This window comes from Sander lucioperca, chromosome 22 (genome assembly GCF_008315115.2).
Source record: "Sander lucioperca isolate FBNREF2018 chromosome 22, SLUC_FBN_1.2, whole genome shotgun sequence".
NCBI classification, from domain to species: Eukaryota; Metazoa; Chordata; class Actinopteri; order Perciformes; family Percidae; genus Sander; species Sander lucioperca.
In genome coordinates this window covers 16,335,204-16,352,180 of record NC_050194.1, presented here as the reverse complement: position 1 = coordinate 16,352,180, position 16,977 = coordinate 16,335,204, and the positions used below count along the sequence as shown (strand labels likewise).

The following is a 16,977-nucleotide window of genomic DNA, read 5'->3' as shown; positions in this document are numbered from 1 at the left end:
TCTAAATGTGATTTTCAATATTTGTTTTCAAACAAAATGACTAAAAATACTAAAAGCTTCACCTTTCATAGGTGCTTTTTTGGATGATGTGAATTCTTTAATACATCGAGATGGATCGACAAATTTCGGTGCTTAATAACTGTAATCAGTCAGTTTTGCACTGTCCTAAGATGTTTGCAATTTATTCCAAAAAAAGTTCCATTTACACAAAAGGTTTCTAATGAGGTCTCCTTTTAATGTATAGCTCAGTGCAAGAAAAATGCTAAACTTAATCAGGTTCTTGTGTGTTCAGTAATAATTTTTAATATCATGAGCAGCTAGAGATTTGTCCTGAGAAAAAACACTGCAGGGGGAATTTTATGTGCAAGAGTTAGCAGACTTTGGGGAGTAAGTTGCTCAACTGTTGTCCAAGCACTTTTGCACACAGAAACAGGTGTAAACTGGTGCATTACAGCCCCATACTGCCATCTAAACAGTTCAGTAAGGTAGAAATAACAACCATTAAGAAACACGTGGGAATAACATGTATTAAACATTGTACATATTATATTAACATTGAATTAGAGTAACGAATTTTGGATCATATAATGCATTTGATCTATTCATGTTTCATCAATTAATAGGAGGTTACAGTTTACAACAGTATAGTATACTGATAAGTTCCTGAATCTCGTCATCTCTCCAGTTTTCGTCTTTGTGTAAATCACCCTTCTACACCCTTGGATGTTCTTCCGGTTTCGCTCCATCCACATGATAAAAAACATCATCAACATGCCCACTCGCTTGCTGTGAATTCTCCGCACAATTACCTGCTCTATTCACACATGGGCTCAATCGGTTATTATACAGATTTTGTACTAGCAACCTGGCAGGCGGGGTAAAGTCTGTTTTGATGTCAGGTCCAACTGATTCTGACATTTGCCTTTTCACAATACAGCTCCTCCAGGTAATGTCAAGATAAGTTCAGGGTTGTAGTGCATGTCAAAGGGGCTCATGTTTAAAGATTGATCAAAAGAAGGTGGGAATTGTGTTCAGGTTTAGAAAGTGTAATCCTCTTTCCTGAAGATTGCAGTCAATTGGCAAAGAGTGTATGTGTTTGAAGACATAACCACGATAAACTCAAAGATGTGGCAATGTACTAGTGCCAACAATTAGCTGGCAGATTTTTCTCTTCATGTTTTTCCTGTCGACTCACTGCATCACCTCTGTGTTGGAAAAAAGAAAGAAAAGACAATGTAGAAAAGCATCGGAGCTGGAATATCGTAGTGGCAGCAGGATGACTTTTCGCCTTTACAGGCATCTTGTGTGAACAGCCCCACCTACAAACACACACACACACACACACACACACACACACTTGTTAATTATTAATTTATCCAGCATTTCTCACAACAGCCTATTTATAGAAACCTTCACCAAACATCTCTGTGCTCATTTTCAAACGGCCGAAGCATAAGGCATTTTCCATTGTGTGCGTCTCTGCTGCGTTCTGGCTGTGTTCCGGTTTTGTTCCGTCCTCCGCCTCGCGCCATTCCACACCGGGAGCGTCTCAGGAGCGGAGTGTCTTGCTGCCCGACACGCAGATTTTATTGTCTCTACAAATACTTTACAGAACAATTACATGTTTATTAAACTAGTATCTACCTTCCACTCCACACACTGGGGGGTTGGTAAACTGACTGGATGCTCTCGCTGTTTCACTTCTGCCTGGCTATCCAGACGGACCGCGTGAAAATAGACCTGGCGCGTATCTTTAGCGGAGCGAGAGCCGCTTCACGCACACTTCTGGGACGCACCGTTGCACGGCTGGTGGAATATCAAGCATTGACTTGAATGTCTGCGATTGCTTGTGGGGCATGCAGTGCCTCCGGAACGCCCAGTGGAAAATGCCTGTGAGATGTCTGCTCTGTCTCCCCTGTACCATTTGTCTGTCAGAGGGATAATAGAGAGAGGCCCTGGTGCATTGGGCTTTCAAAGAAGTTGATGGTTTGGTATTTTCAGTCTATCTTCTCTTACTATACTGTGTAATTATTGCTGGTGATTTTAACATTCATGTTGACAACCCCCAGGACAGAGGGACCAAAGAACTGTGTTGTTTTTGAGAACTATGGACAGACTCAGCATGTGACAGAGCCCACGCACAATAAGGGGCACACTCCGGACTTGATTATCTCCAAGGGTCTAAACATTTCCAAGGTTGTGGTGACTGATGTTGCTCTCTCTGATCATTCCTGTTTTCTTTAACGGCACTATCTTGGTTCCCAAAAGTTTTCAAACTAAGTTAATCAGAAAACGGTACATCACTGAAAACACCAGTGAAACATTCATTCAGCTTTTCTCCTCCACACCCGCCCTCTCTTGGGTCTCAGTCACGGAGCTTGTAGATAATTCCAACTGTAAAATTACAAATTTTATTGATGCTATTGCTCCCACTAAGGTCAAAGCTGTCTCTGGTAAGAAAAGCTCTCCATGGAGAAATGTTATAGTGGTGAGAACAGAAAAAAAGAGTGTTGAAAAGCTGAACGCAGGCGGCGAAAAACTAATCTCCAGGTCCATTATGACACCTATAAAGAGAGACTTCACATTTATAATTTGGAACTAAGGAATGCAAGGCGGTCCTTCTTCTCGGACATTATCGCCAGAAACGATAATAATTCTCGTGCTTTGTTAGCTACTGTCAATAGGTTAACAAATCCTCCAGTACCTGTAGCATCTGAACTGTTGTCTACCAAGGCTTGCAATGACTTTGCCTCCTTCTTCAAAGACAAAATTCAGAAAATTAGACAAACAGTCAGTGCCTCTGTATCAAGTACAGGATATGTGATGTCACAGTGTTCACACAAAACAAATTCCAGTATGACACAATTTCATACGATCAACCATAAAAACCTGGATGACATTATACAACATCTGAAAACCTCCTCCTGTTGTCTTGATATTCTACCAACGGGTGTTTTCAAAAATGTTTAGAATTGTTTGGCTTCTGATCTTCTACAGATTGTAAACACGTCTCTTCTCTCAGGTATCTTCCCACAGGCCCTGAAAACTGCAGTCATCAAGACACTCTTAAAAAAGAACAATCTAGACACGTCACTAATGAGCAACTATAGGCCGATATCAAACCTTCATTTTTAAGTAAAATCATTGAAAAAGCGTTTTTTCAACAACTCACCCCAAAACTCACGTTTTGATGCCTTCCAGTCGGGTTTTCGACCACACCACAGCACTGAGAGGGCTCTTGTTAAAGTCTTTAATGACATCCACTTAAACACAGATAGTGGCAAAATTTCAGTCTTAGTATTACTTGATCCCAGTGCTGCATTTGATACGGTCGACCATGACATATTACTAGACCAATTGGAAAACTGGGTTGGCCTTTCTGGCTCAGTGGTTTGAATCCTATTTAAAGCATAGGACTACTTTGTGTCTAGAGGTAATTATACATCTGAGCATACAAATATGACGTGCGGCGTTCCCCAAGGCTCCGTTCTGTGGCCTCTTCTGTTTAATATCTACATGCTTCCACTGGAAGCAGATTATGGAAAACAACAAAATAAGTTACCATAGTTATGCGGATGACACACACATTTACATAACCTTATCACCAGGGGACTATAGTCCAATACAACAACTGAATATGTGCATTGAATGCATCAGCACTCAGCTTCAAACGACAATGTTAAAAACAGACAAAGCCAGAAATCTTGGTGTAGTCATGGACTCGGACCTGAATTTTAACAGCCACATTAAGACAATTACAAAGTCAGCCTATTACCACCTTAAAAATATACCAAGGGTTAAAGGACTAATGTCTCAGCAGGATTTGGAAAAACTTGCTTTTATCTTCAGTAGACTTGACTACTGTAACGGTGTCTTTACAGGTCTTCCTAAAAAATCAGTCAGACAGCTGCAGCTGATTCAGAACGCTGCTGATCGAGTCCTCACTAAGACCAAGAAAGTGGATCACATCACTCCAGTTCTGAAGTATTTACACTGGCTTCCTGTGCCTCAAAGAATTGATTTCAAAATACTTTTGCTGGTTTATAAATCACTAAACGGTTCAGGGCCAAAATACATTTCTGATCTGCTGCTACACTATGACCCACCCAGACCTCTCAGGTCGTCTGGGACAGGTCTGCTTGCTGTCCCCAGAGTCAGAACTAAACAGGGGGAAGCAGCGTTCAGTTTTTATGCTCCACATATCTGGAACAAACTCCCAGAAAACTACAGGTCTGCCGCAACTCTCAGTTCTTTTAAATCAAGGCTGAAGACCTATCTTTTTTATGTTGCCTTTCTTTAAATAACTGTTCATTTCTTATACTGAAGTTGCATTGTTGAAACTGTATGAAAATCTATATAAGCATATAAAGAGAAATTCCTATTTTATCTGCTTTTATATATTTAACTGTTTTAACTGCTCTTTAATGTTTAATTTCTTATACTGCACTGTAACTTTTATTCTCGTATTTTATCTGTTTTTAATTTTTTTTTATCTGTTTTTATGTAAGGCACTTTGAATTGCCTTGTTGCTGAAATGTGCTATACAAATAAAGCTGCCTTGCCTTGCCTATACTCTTTTTCCCGTTTCTTTGGTTTTACCTATTTTTCCTCACTTTCTTTGCCTGCGCTCATACTTTTTCTTTTATTTATCTTCTTCCTCAAACGCCAGTCTGCTCTAGTACACCACGCTACTTGCACTATGATGAGGTAATTGCCGTCAGTAGTTCAGAGTGTGATGGGTCTCCAGTTCTGTGATCCATAAATAGACTTTTCAAAACCTTACAGAGAGACCCAAAAGTGCCATGCAGAAATATAGAGATTTGCATTCATTAGAGCTTTCTTTTGATTTCTGTTCTGTTTTCAGGAGAGGATGGTAGGGGATATAAGACAACACTCCAGCAGCTATACTAACACACATAACCCAAAGCCACACATTAATAGTAAGAGGAACCATAAGCTCGGGCAGCTACAATAATGATTTTGTTGTTTTAGTATTTGGACTGTGCACTGATAGTAAATTAGATATGAATAACTGGATTTGTTTAGTGCTTCTCTTAACAAACTTGCCTAAATGTGTTTAAGACCACAGGTTAATCATATCCGCCTAACAGGTATTATACTGTAGGCCAGGGGTCTTCAACGTTTTTTAAGCCAAGGACCCCTTAAAGTGCTCATTATGCTCATTTTCAGGTTCATAACTGTATTTAGAGGTTGTACCAGAATAGGTTTATGTGGTTTAATTTTCAGAAAATGCCATATATTTGTTGTACTGCACATTGCTGCGGCTCCTCTTTTCACCCTGTGTGTTGAGCTCTCTGTTTTAGCTACAGAGTGAGGCATCTCACTTCTGTTCCATCTTTGTTGGAAGTCGCACATGCTCAGTAAGTAGTGCTAGCTAGTCAGTTGCAGAGTATGTGGGTGTGCCACGCTAGCAGCTAGGCGAGCATTATAACGTGTGTTACAAAGTGACGCACGTTTGTCACGGAAGTAAAGGCTGGACTACAATAGAGCTGTTTGGAGCAGTTTGTGAACAGTGTTTTCTATTGGAGATGGTTGTCCCTTTGGGGTGGACTTTGGGCTTTTTCACTTTGTAAACCTATAACATGCTCAAAAAAGATATGACACAATAAAGAAAGGGGAAAAGCCATAAAGCATAATATGATCACTTTAACTGAAAGAGAGACGAGTAGGGACCCCCTTCTACATAATTGTATAAAATTAAGTTGCATAATAAACTAGGTCTAAAATAACGTGTGGGCGGCCTAAAGCCTTTATACGTAGCTTTTTTTTGCATACAATACTAAGCTATTAAAATAATTGTTGGCATGATTTCATAAATCATGTTGTGATGTTAACCATACATGTGGCACAGTGAACCCATAGGATTAATTGTATCTGTGGATGGCTACCTTAGTGACTACCTATAGGCCACTAAGCCATCAATGGAAAAAAATCCCAAATAGGCAGATTTATATTTGCTAATATGTTTGATTCATGTTAGGACATTTTAATTTTTGAAAAAACTTTCAAAAAATTAACCATTATTTGGTGCCCCCCTGCAGTAACTCTGAGGCCCCTAGAGGGCTCTAGGTTTTTCTGAAAATTGTACAAACTGACTTAACCAGTCAGTGACCCGTCAATGAGCTCACCAAAAACACCTGTGGTATTGATACTATATTGTTATGACGCAGTAAATGCAAACTACAGTGCACAGTAACAGCAGAATCATACTGGACGTGGAAGCTCTGTGAAGCAGAGCTATTTTCATTTCAACGGCCACGTTATCCAATCTGTCAGTTTTTAGCAGCTGCGATAAGGAGTGGAGTGGGCGCAACGGTCCGCGCACTAAAGCGATCATTTCGGCATCTCCTCTATTTCTTCCGCGAGCGAATGTGTCAAGCCAGCTAGGTAATCACATACAGGAAGGCCACAGCGCAGCCGGATACTTTACAAAATAAAACAAATTGCCCAGAGCAGTTGCCAAACTGCAAAAACTACATTGCATCTTTGTGCAGTTCTGTCATAAAACATTTCTTTCTGGACTATTTCTTTGACGGCGCCTAAGCTTAACCTTTTTATAGGATAAAGAATAAATTATAAACCGCTGAATAATATATCCAATGAAGAACTGTAATAACCCCCACACTTAAATTGTATTGTTCAAGAAATATTTATTGCTTTTATCAGTGCCGGTCTGTGGACAGTAGGGGTGCAAGATATATCGACTCAATATTGTTATCGCGATATCACGTTGCGCGATATTATAGCGAAAGTCTCGCGATAATTACGCGATATTTTGTTTGCGTTGCATCCCGCCCAACATGTACCCAAAGAGTATAGAAGCAACAAGAGGCGAAACTCAATAGAACGTTGTGTTACATTCAGTCCAAGATGGTGGAGCTGCAGTTCCATTGAGTTACGCCTCTTGTTACATCTATACTCTTAGATGCACCTCTCGAAAAATACACATCACTCGGTAGCATTGTATTTCCCCCGACTCATTTCCTGGTTCTCCTTCTCCATAAACATGAAATCAAGGAGAGGGTTAACTTTTCCTGCTCCAAATTGCCCACCGTGGTCAGAAAGAACAGGGGAGACACTTTGTTTCTCTCACTAAGACTCTAGAGTCGCTACTCATTCCGAAGAAAATTGCCGTCACTCTCATTTCTTCCTCGCTCTACCACACACACACACATTCCGGCTCGACGCACACACCAGAGCACATATAAACATCAGCTGCATGGAGCCTCCGCAGAACCATAAAACGAAGCGAAAGAAAAGAAAGGACCTAAAGAGAGAGCGAAGAGTGGAGCAAAAAGAACACAAAAGTAAGAAAATGAGTGTTGCTCTGGGAGACGACGAAATAACAGAGATTGAAAGGAAACTTTAGAGGCCAAAAGTAACCCTACAGTCACATTAGCTACAAAAGAGAGCGACATGCACTCGCTTGTGGGCGCTCCTGGGCGTGCCTAGCCTACCCCTGGTAAACAGAAATTCTCCGGTGCTACCTTAAACCAAGGGGGTAAGCTTCTCCTCGGACCGCGAACCTCCTATGGCGCCATTTTAATGCTACAAAGCGATCACCTCCCGTTAGCATTCCATTGACTGCCATTCATTTTGGCGCCACTTTGACAGCGAATAACTTTACATCTGAAGCGTTTAAAGATTCTATTTGTCCATTGTTTATTTCTAAAGAAACACGACAATGTATAAAAGGCTCCATTACCTTGTACCTCACGTTATGGCTCCGTAGCAGACGTTTTTGTAAAAATAGGCTAACAATTGTGTCATAACCACGCGACTTACTGTTGCATAGTAGAGGAATTACCGTATAGTACAGGAGAAGCTCGCAGGCAGTTTTGACTTACATTAGCTGTTTAAGTTTAATTACTAGCGTTAACTAGTATTTTAGTTAGCAATAATTAGCCTGTGTCCATGTTATTTCCTTACATATACCTACGCTCTCCGTCTCTGCAAGATTGGGAATGATTGAGATTTCTCTTGGCGCAGCTACCAGAAGACATACAACTTTCAGACACGTTGCTCACGGCACATTTACGTTGTCTCTCTCAGTTGGAGGCTGCGCAGTAACGCTCAGCGCTCACCGGAAAAGTGCTTCTAATGGCCTTCACTGGTCTCCGTCCAGAGCAACGGGATCTGTTGGTCCACTCTTATATACTGTCTATGCCTTAAACCACGTCTTAAAAGTTACTTCAGAGGTATTGTTAAGTCACAAGAACGATGGTTTTGGATTTAAAAGTATTTATTTCTCGATAAAAGTAACACAATATAAGAGATTAAATGCCAAACATATCGGATATATACATAAATATGATGTCCTGAAGCGTTTTCCGCCATCTTCAATTATTTTCCTCGACTCGAGCCACTGACAAATGTCACGCTGCCCTCACGCTGCCTTCACTCTGATTGGCAGTCGCTCGTGGCCAAACGGCCACTCCCATTGAAAATGAATGGTAGCCTGTCACTTTGTCTCTGTCTCTTGTAGCTAATGTGACTGTAGGGTAATGCCTCCTCCTCGGTAGCTTGGAAATACTTTGTCTTTAAGCCAACAGATGTGCATTGCATTGTTTTTTATACTGTAGTGTATATACAACCAGTACAACATGTCCTGTTCTATAGACATGCTCTTTATTTATTTATTTTATACTGTCCAACCAGTAAAACATGTCCTGTTCTGTAGACACGTGTTGTACCCATAGATATAGATTGTTCTATATCTATGGTTGTACCAGTCCAGTATGACTGTCAGTTGAAATAAACCTTGTGTTGTAAGAAAACTTGTTTTATTTGTTATAAATCTATTTTGATGCGTTTTCCCATAACTTTGGTAATTTTACATATGTTTAAAAATATCGAAATTAATATCGATATCGCAATATTCATTATCGATATTGCAATATCACATTTTTTCAATATTGTGCACCCCTAGTGGACAGTATAAAGCACTGGAACATGTCAATATGGAAGTCCAATTTTCATGATTAGTCAACCCTGTTAAACTACCTAAAATACATCTGACATTAAAGGAGAATTCTGGCCGATTTTTACCTGAACCTCGATCGCTATATATCTCCAAGTACTGTCGATAGGGAAAAAAAAAAAAAAAACTAGCAAAATCGGTGTTAGCAAACTGGAGTTGCTGCAGCTACGTCCAGAGCTCCCAGTTAGCTAAAATGCCAGTTGTCGGGGCATCTTATAAAGAGTGCCTTTGTGCCTCTTAACAGACACAAATGCAATTTAAAATGTCTGTGCAACATGAATAGGGCCCTTACGTGACAACAAGATGCGTTTTCAACTCAGACATTGTGAAGAAACCGTTTAAATTTTGTACTGTCACCTACCTACTTTCTTTTCCACAGTAGATCAACACACGTTATTCTTACTCCAAGCTTCTTCCCTTGTGAACACCTCCAATCTTCACTCTTCACACACTACGCTCCGATCTGCACACTACTGTTTACTGACAGGAGAGAAAGCAGAAGCGAAGATGCCAGTCGGGCCTGCTAGCCCAGCAGGCCGAGCTAGCTACCCCAGGATCAAGACAGGTGACAGTACAAACTTTAAACGGTTTCTTCACAATGTCTGAGTTGAAAACGCATCTTGTTGTCACGTAAGGGCCCTGTTCATGTTGCACAGACATTTTAATTGCATTTGTGTCTGTTAAGAGGCACAAAGGCACTCTTTATAAGATGCCCTGACAACTGGCATTTTAGCTAACTGGGAGCTCTGGACGTAGCTGCAGCAACTCCAGTTTGCTAGCACCGATTTTGCTCGTTTTTTTTTTTTTTTTCCTATCGACAGTACTCCGAGATGTATAGCGATCAAGATTCAGGTAAAAATCGGAATTCTCCTTTTAAGCTAGCTTTTATTCTTCAATATTCCTTTAAACTTCAGAAGAGTCCTCCTTTGTTTCTTTACTTTACTCTTTGTAAAATCTCTGGGGTCTCATTTATAAAACAGTGCGTAGGATCCTTACTATAAGTGTACGTACGCCCAAAAGCCCAAAATGGCGTACGCCAAAAAAAAGTCAGATTTATAAATCCGTGTGTACGCACACCTGTAAGCAAAGTTCCCTTTATAAATCAGAGATTACCTACAAGTGTGCGTACTTGAATCCACCTCTTATCCCGCCCTGTACACGCCCATTTTTAACCATAAATAGTCAATGCAAAGCACCTCGTGAATGGTGATCAATATATGAATGACACTGGCGGTTGTTAGACCGAATCATGATGACTGGCAGAGAAAAAGCAAAAAACTTCTCAGACGTTCAGGAATTGCTGCAAATTGAATTATAATTTCGGCCTGTTCTTGCACAGTGTAGGGAAACCTGATCTATAACTACATGTATTAAAAATACGTCAAACAGCAGGTATTTCGGCACTCGGGGACAGCTTCGATATACCAGACGTATATAATAAGATTTCACAGAACTATATATTATATCCAAACAAGCCTTAGTGATAAAGTTTGATTATATATTATAATTATTAAAAAAAAACACTTAGCTGTCTGACATTTCCCTCTGGAAATAGCTGGTTTCCCCCAGAGTGGCGAGGACCTGTATTTGGACCGGGATGGACCTACTGGACCCAATTCAATACATGGATCCAAGAGCACAGCTTTAGGGAATCTAAATCGGCATATTAGCCAGTCATCGTCATGGTCCCTGAAGTCTCTTTCTCTCCTGATTCTTCCATTGGCGGAGCCCTCCTGCAGTGCCAGCAGTGCCATCATGCAGCATTACACACAGGTTCACCACAGTATTTATTTACAACAATTTGTGATTGTTAACACCTTGCCAACACAGCATCAACTAGTGGTATCCCCCACCCCGAGATACAATTTGAAGATGAAAGACAAGGCAAACACACTTTTCTTCATGCAGGTTTTGTCACGAACAGTATTAAAGTTAGGACCGATAACGAGGACATTAAGTGTAACGATTGCGCGAGAGCTTAACGGCTATATTTCCAGACTTTGACATTTGATGGTATATGCACAGTTTTAAAGACATATTTAGTTATTTACACTGTGTTCTGCCGTTATGTAATGCTAGGGTATTTGATGCTATCCTGTATTCCATGCAGTCGGGCTATCCCCTCCTCCTGCATGCGCTCCGTAGTGGACATTGTGACGGCGAGACAGCGCCGATTAAACATTAAGAACACATTTTTATTAAAGATTTTAGTTGGATTTTACAAGGTGTTTATGGAACAAGTATCACTCATGTTACGACCTGATGTCTAGGGGTAAACCGGACGCAACATAATGTGTGCCCCCACCCCCCCCACCCCCACCCCCACCCCCACCACCCCCACCCCCACCCCCACTCTTCCCACTCCCAAACATGGCCAGGACAAAGAATTGCAAAGTAACAGTCTTTTTATTTTGGAGATGAGGCCCCAAAACAACAAACAAAACAATTCTAAAGGCAAACTAAACTTACCTAAGCCAAAACAAAACGTAAATAAAAGACAAAGCTCTAACCTAAGCTTCTAATAACAAAAACAGGAGAAAAAAGGAACCAACAAAAAAAAGGACTTCTCACTCCTACCAACTGCTACTAGCAAATAAGTCAAAGAAATATGTATTCACAGATAAAACAAAATGGTTGAAGGATAACAAATCCAAGAACCCAAAACAACCATTTTGACTGAAGGCTGTTAACATTACTCACAACAACTGCAAACACAAGACACAGGTTACACAGGCACATGTTGGGAATGGCAGAGTGAAGAGAGAGCCAGAGCTCCTGTCCAATGAGGCTTAAAATGGCTGCTGTCCTCCAGACGACCAATCAGGAGACAGCAATCAGCTCTGCTGGACCAATCCGGTGTTCACACCTGTTCTTCATTACCTGTGTACACTCAGGAAAACAACTGATAGAGCAGGGCACAACAAATCACAAAACATGACCCCAGGGTCATAACACTCAGTACAAGCACAAATAACACTACTGGATTTAATCTTCATGGTAACATGGATGATATAGAGTGAAAAAAATGTGCGTGAAGCATCAATACTTGAAAATATTACGAGTAATCGTTTTTCCCATTTACTTTCTGCAGTCTGACTTCAGTTCACCACCTCACCATCTGCGTCGCCAATTCCTATTTTATCTCCAAAATGTGCGTACACATGCATCAGAGTTTGCGTGGAGGGCCGCACATTCTCCCGTCAAGTTTGTTTTTTATAAATCACAACCTTTGCGTGGGAAGTGGCGTACGCGCATTTTCAGCCCCGTTTTGTGCGTACGCCACGTTTATAAATGAGACCCCTGGGAGGTATATAAAGTTATTCATCATCATCATGTGTTGTCTAGTTTGTGCCTAAATAAATAGTTCCTTCCTTGCTGGAACTGGAGCAAAGACTGGCCTTCACCAGAGAGAAGATTAACAAAGTCAGACAAGTTAAAAATCTAATAGAGAGGAACATCCATTACTGAATGGGCCACCAGTCGAGCCAAGAAAAGGCCATTAAGGAAAGCATGGGCTCAGCTCCCTGGAGAAAACATTTATGAGAGGAACTTGCTAATGGGTCAACAGAGAGGACTATTTCATCACTCAAACTAATTGACATCTGTGAATCAGTAGCTTAAGGAAGAAAAAGAGGAACCTGCTCAATGCTATTGATCGGATGATGGCTTTCAAAGGTACAATGGGCGTGACAAGGATGCTACCTTCTCAAACATTTTCCTCTTTTGTAGAGTAATATTGTCAGACGTTTCACTACTATAAGCATAGTCTCGCATTGCCAGACAAATCTCCACAGTGCTATGCAGTAAGGTCTGGCTACTCCACACATACATTCTGGGAAGGAACTTGTTTTGGTGGAACATTTGCACCCTGCAAAAAAAAACGCCACATACAATATTAAATTAAGTTAGCCTAACTGTTCACACAATAAGGTAACATGAGCTATTTAAATTAGCTGGATACATGGTTAAACGTAATTTACGCTTACCAGTGTATTGGCGTGTGTAATGTTACTTTGTCCATAGTCTCGCTTTGCCAGACCCTCCTCCAAAGCACGCTGGAGGAGAGTCTGGCTACTCCAAATAGCATTCGGGGATGTAAGGAAAACGTGCTCTGGTTTATTGGCATTTCTTTTATGGCGTTATATATGTGTCACATTCCTGAGCGAGTAATTGTATGTTTTGAGCACAGAGAACTATATTTTGCAAGCGCATTACATTGCATTTTGAACAGAAATGTACACTCGCAAAAAATAATTCAGTTTGAGTAAACAAAAACCTATTTCGTGCACAATAAATGTATTTGCATGTCTTTCTCTGCTCGCAGGTAGACGCTGCTACGCTCCGGTCATGTCTCCCTCGCTCTCAACCTCTTCTCTCTACGCGCTCAACTCTAGACACGCTCGCTCAGATTTTCACAGCGTTACAAGTGTGCCACAAAACCAACCAATCGCAGAATCAAAAGGTCAATTCTGATTGGCTGTTCGTCTCCAATTAGATCGCAAGTAGCAGGAAACAAAAATCTAGGAGAAACAGTCTTTTTCAGTTTACACCTGTTGGTACAGCAAATACTGACTACAGTGGAGCTGTTCGACTAATGTTACTGGATTAAAACACATTTTGGTCAGTATTTTGTATTATTGACTTATATCACAGAAATGTCTTAATATTTGTGTGTACTATAATGCCGTTGTTTTCTTTGACTTATATCTCCTTGTGTGTTTAACTTTAGTTTGACTCATCCTTCACAAGCAATCTAGCTAGCTCACACACTGCAGCCATAGACTGTATATAAGAGACTGCAGCCATAGACTGTATATAAGAGACTGCAGCCGACATGTCATCTGAACAGGCCTCGCAGCACTGTAACTAGCTAAGTTAGCTAGGTCTCGCAATGCGAGACTGAACAGCAGTAGACCTGTCACACTGTAGCCACATGTAGCTAAGTAGTACTTTGGTTACATTACCGTATTTTATTAACCTGAATTATGTTGCTATATTAGCTTGCGAAGGAGCTATCCGTTGCTAACGCTAATTTATCTCAAAAAGCAGAAACGTTAGCTAACTACTGCTAAGATATGATTTCACTAGAGACCAGAGAGGTGTTGTAAGACTCGTGAAGTGTTGTCATGTGTTACGCTGTCTTACAATGAAACCATATCTTGGCAGTAACATTAGTTAGCTACTGCTTTTTGACATAAATTAGCTAGCTAACGTCAGCGTTAGCATCGGATAGCTACTTTGCAAGCCAATAAGATATATATAGCCTTGGCAAACAGAATTAAGGTTAATAAAACACGATAACTATGTAACCAGTATTACAAACTTCTTACAAGTGGCTGGATTGTGACATTTTAGGTGTGTTCGGATGAATACGTTGGATGCATAGCTGGACTTTATCCATGCTGGGCTAATGTTAGATTGCTTGTGAAGGATGACGTTGGTCACACACGGAGATATGTAATTCAAACAACGGTATTGTGATTAACACAACTATTAAGGCATGTCTGTAATATACCGGTAGGTCAATAATATAAAATACTGTAGATCAGTGCTTTCCAACCCTTCTGGTCTGAGGTTCCCCCACAGCCCTGTCATATAAACTCACATACCCCGCCCTATCAATTACCCAATGTATTCACACTATTTATCATATTAAAGTGAATATTCTTACATTTTCATGCAATTGAACTGTAAACATTTAGGTTGGTTTGGTCAGAAATTCTACTAGCTAGCTAGGCCTTTTACTTGAAGTGTGGTTAATGTTTCAAAATTCATCCATTACTTTTAGCTAATCATTCAACTGTTAGTTAAGTCAGTAGGCCACTTTTAGCTGTTTATTTCTACCATTGATTACTTCGCTATATGTTTAAACATGTGTTGAGCTGTTTTAGCTGATATATTGTTTTAAATCAATCATAATTCAATTATTTTAATTAGTTAAGCTGCTCCACAATCTTTCCAAGTACCCACTGGCTACAGCAGAGATACCTCTTGCTGGGGCATCACGGCAGGTGTTGCGTCAAAGACTGTTTCCCTGTAGATGTCTTTCCTGCTACTTGCGATCTAATTGGAGATGAACAGCCAATAAGAATTGACCTTTTGATTCTGCGATTGGTTGGTTTTGTGGCACACTTGTAACGCTGTGAAAATCTGAGTGAGCGTGTCTAGAGTTGAGCGCGTAGGGAGAAGAGGTTGAGAGCGAGGGAGACATGACCGGAGCGCAGCAGCGTCTACCTGCGAGCAGAGAAAGACATGCAAATACATTTATTGTGCACAAAATAGGTTTTTGTTTACTCAAACTGAATTATTTTTTGCGAGTGTACATTTCTGTTCAAAATGCAATGTAATGCGCTTGCAAAATATAGTTCTCTGTGCTCAAAACATACAATTACTCGCTCAGGAATGTGACACATATATAACGCCATATTCTTTAAGCCAATCATAATAGTCTTGAGCGGTGCTAAGCACCGGAGAAAAGCAGCGGTGCCGCTGCAAAATAGGCTCGGAAGTAACTTGTTTTGGTGGAACATACGTTTAAAAAGTTGTTTTAGTCATGCAAAACAAAACTCAGATTGGACAGATAGTCTAGCTAGCTGTCTGGATTTACCTTGCAGAGATCTGAGAAAAGGTTAACCTTTAGTCCTCCTTAGTTAACCTTAGTCAAGGAGTTTAAAATGCCAACACTAAGGAAGCCCAAGGCAACGGATATCCAGCCTAAATGAGTGAAATCCGGTGGTGGAACGTCAAGGATAAAGACTACTTTGTCCATAGCAATCCCCCCTCCTAATCAGTCCCAAATGTCCCAGTTAGTAAATGCCGCAAACATATTCCTTGTAAATCTTTACAATCATTCCCTGAAAGAACCAGGCATGCCTGCGTTGTTGCACTATCCAGACTTTCTTCAAAACTTGCCATTTTCAGCGTGTAGGTTGCTAGCTCGAAGTTTGTTGTTGTTTCCCAAAGCGAACAGAGTTTGAACGGCAAGGCATGAGAGCGAAAGGTGAGGGACATCCGGCGTGTGGAAATGTTCTTCTGTTGATCCAGATTACTACAAGCAAAACATGTTAGTGCCACTAAATAAACCCAATCCATAATCAAATAAAACTCTGTTTAACTTTGAAGTTTGAGGTATGACTCTGGTTATCAACCCAGTCGCTATGACAGATAGCTAATGAGCTCTGTGTAAATTGAGGAGGTGCTCTCCAGTCGACCAATTACATCCTTTCCCTCATTCTCCAGGCAATTCTCTTGATGTTTGAGTCCACAGTGGTTAGAATTTCCATATATTGGATCCCATTGCTTCTAAGACCACCGTAATTGTTTGTCATTCTTATATCCCCGTTATTGTAGCCAAAAGCACTGGATGGCAAGCATGCTGGAAATGGATGCCAGCAGAGTCAAAGATAAACACAGTGTTTGCTGTGCATCACTGACTGCATGAAATGCGAAGGTGCAGGCCACTCAATAAAACTAATCAAACGTGAATTTTAAGGGGTATTGACTAATGTGGATTCGCAAGGGATGGCAAATTTGTGATCTCAGGAAAGAGGGGAAAAAAGACCGAAGATGGAAGATCAGAAGCCAGCCTGGCAGGGCAAGGCCAGTCAGAGGGTAGAGCTTACAGACTGTTAACAGACTGATTCTCAAACACTGCACAAACGCTCGAGTTGGACACTTTTTTGTCATTTGAAAGGCCACTTCTATTGTTCCTACTTTAAAATGTCACCCATTGCTGTATATAATGTCACAATTCAAAGAAAGGGTTGTTTCTTTAAGTTGTAGTCAATCATCACTTTAGTCCTTATACCCCTTTGACCAAGTGTTTTTCTATAACATTAAATGGTTCTAACAAGACAATCAAAGCGTAAGAGGACTCTGTATGTGTGGTTTAATCGGATTTAAATGACAGTGGCCTAGAAAGATAAGCAAACCCATCTTTTGATTCAGATGTTGCATATTTATGATTGTTGCATCAA

General features: G+C 40.6%; 1 protein-coding gene and 1 long non-coding RNA gene across 2 annotated transcripts in view; both read left to right on the top strand.

Moving 5' to 3' along the window:
* The window catches only part of LOC116061325 (SH3 and cysteine-rich domain-containing protein 2-like), a 47,764-nt gene that overhangs the window by 13,347 nt on the left and 17,440 nt on the right, over positions 1–16,977 (top strand). The window lies entirely within an intron of this gene.
* On the top strand, positions 756–16,882 carry LOC118494266. Its single transcript, XR_004896385.1, has 3 exons — positions 756–837; positions 5,209–5,213; positions 16,871–16,882. It is a non-coding gene; the product is annotated as an uncharacterized LOC118494266 (long non-coding RNA).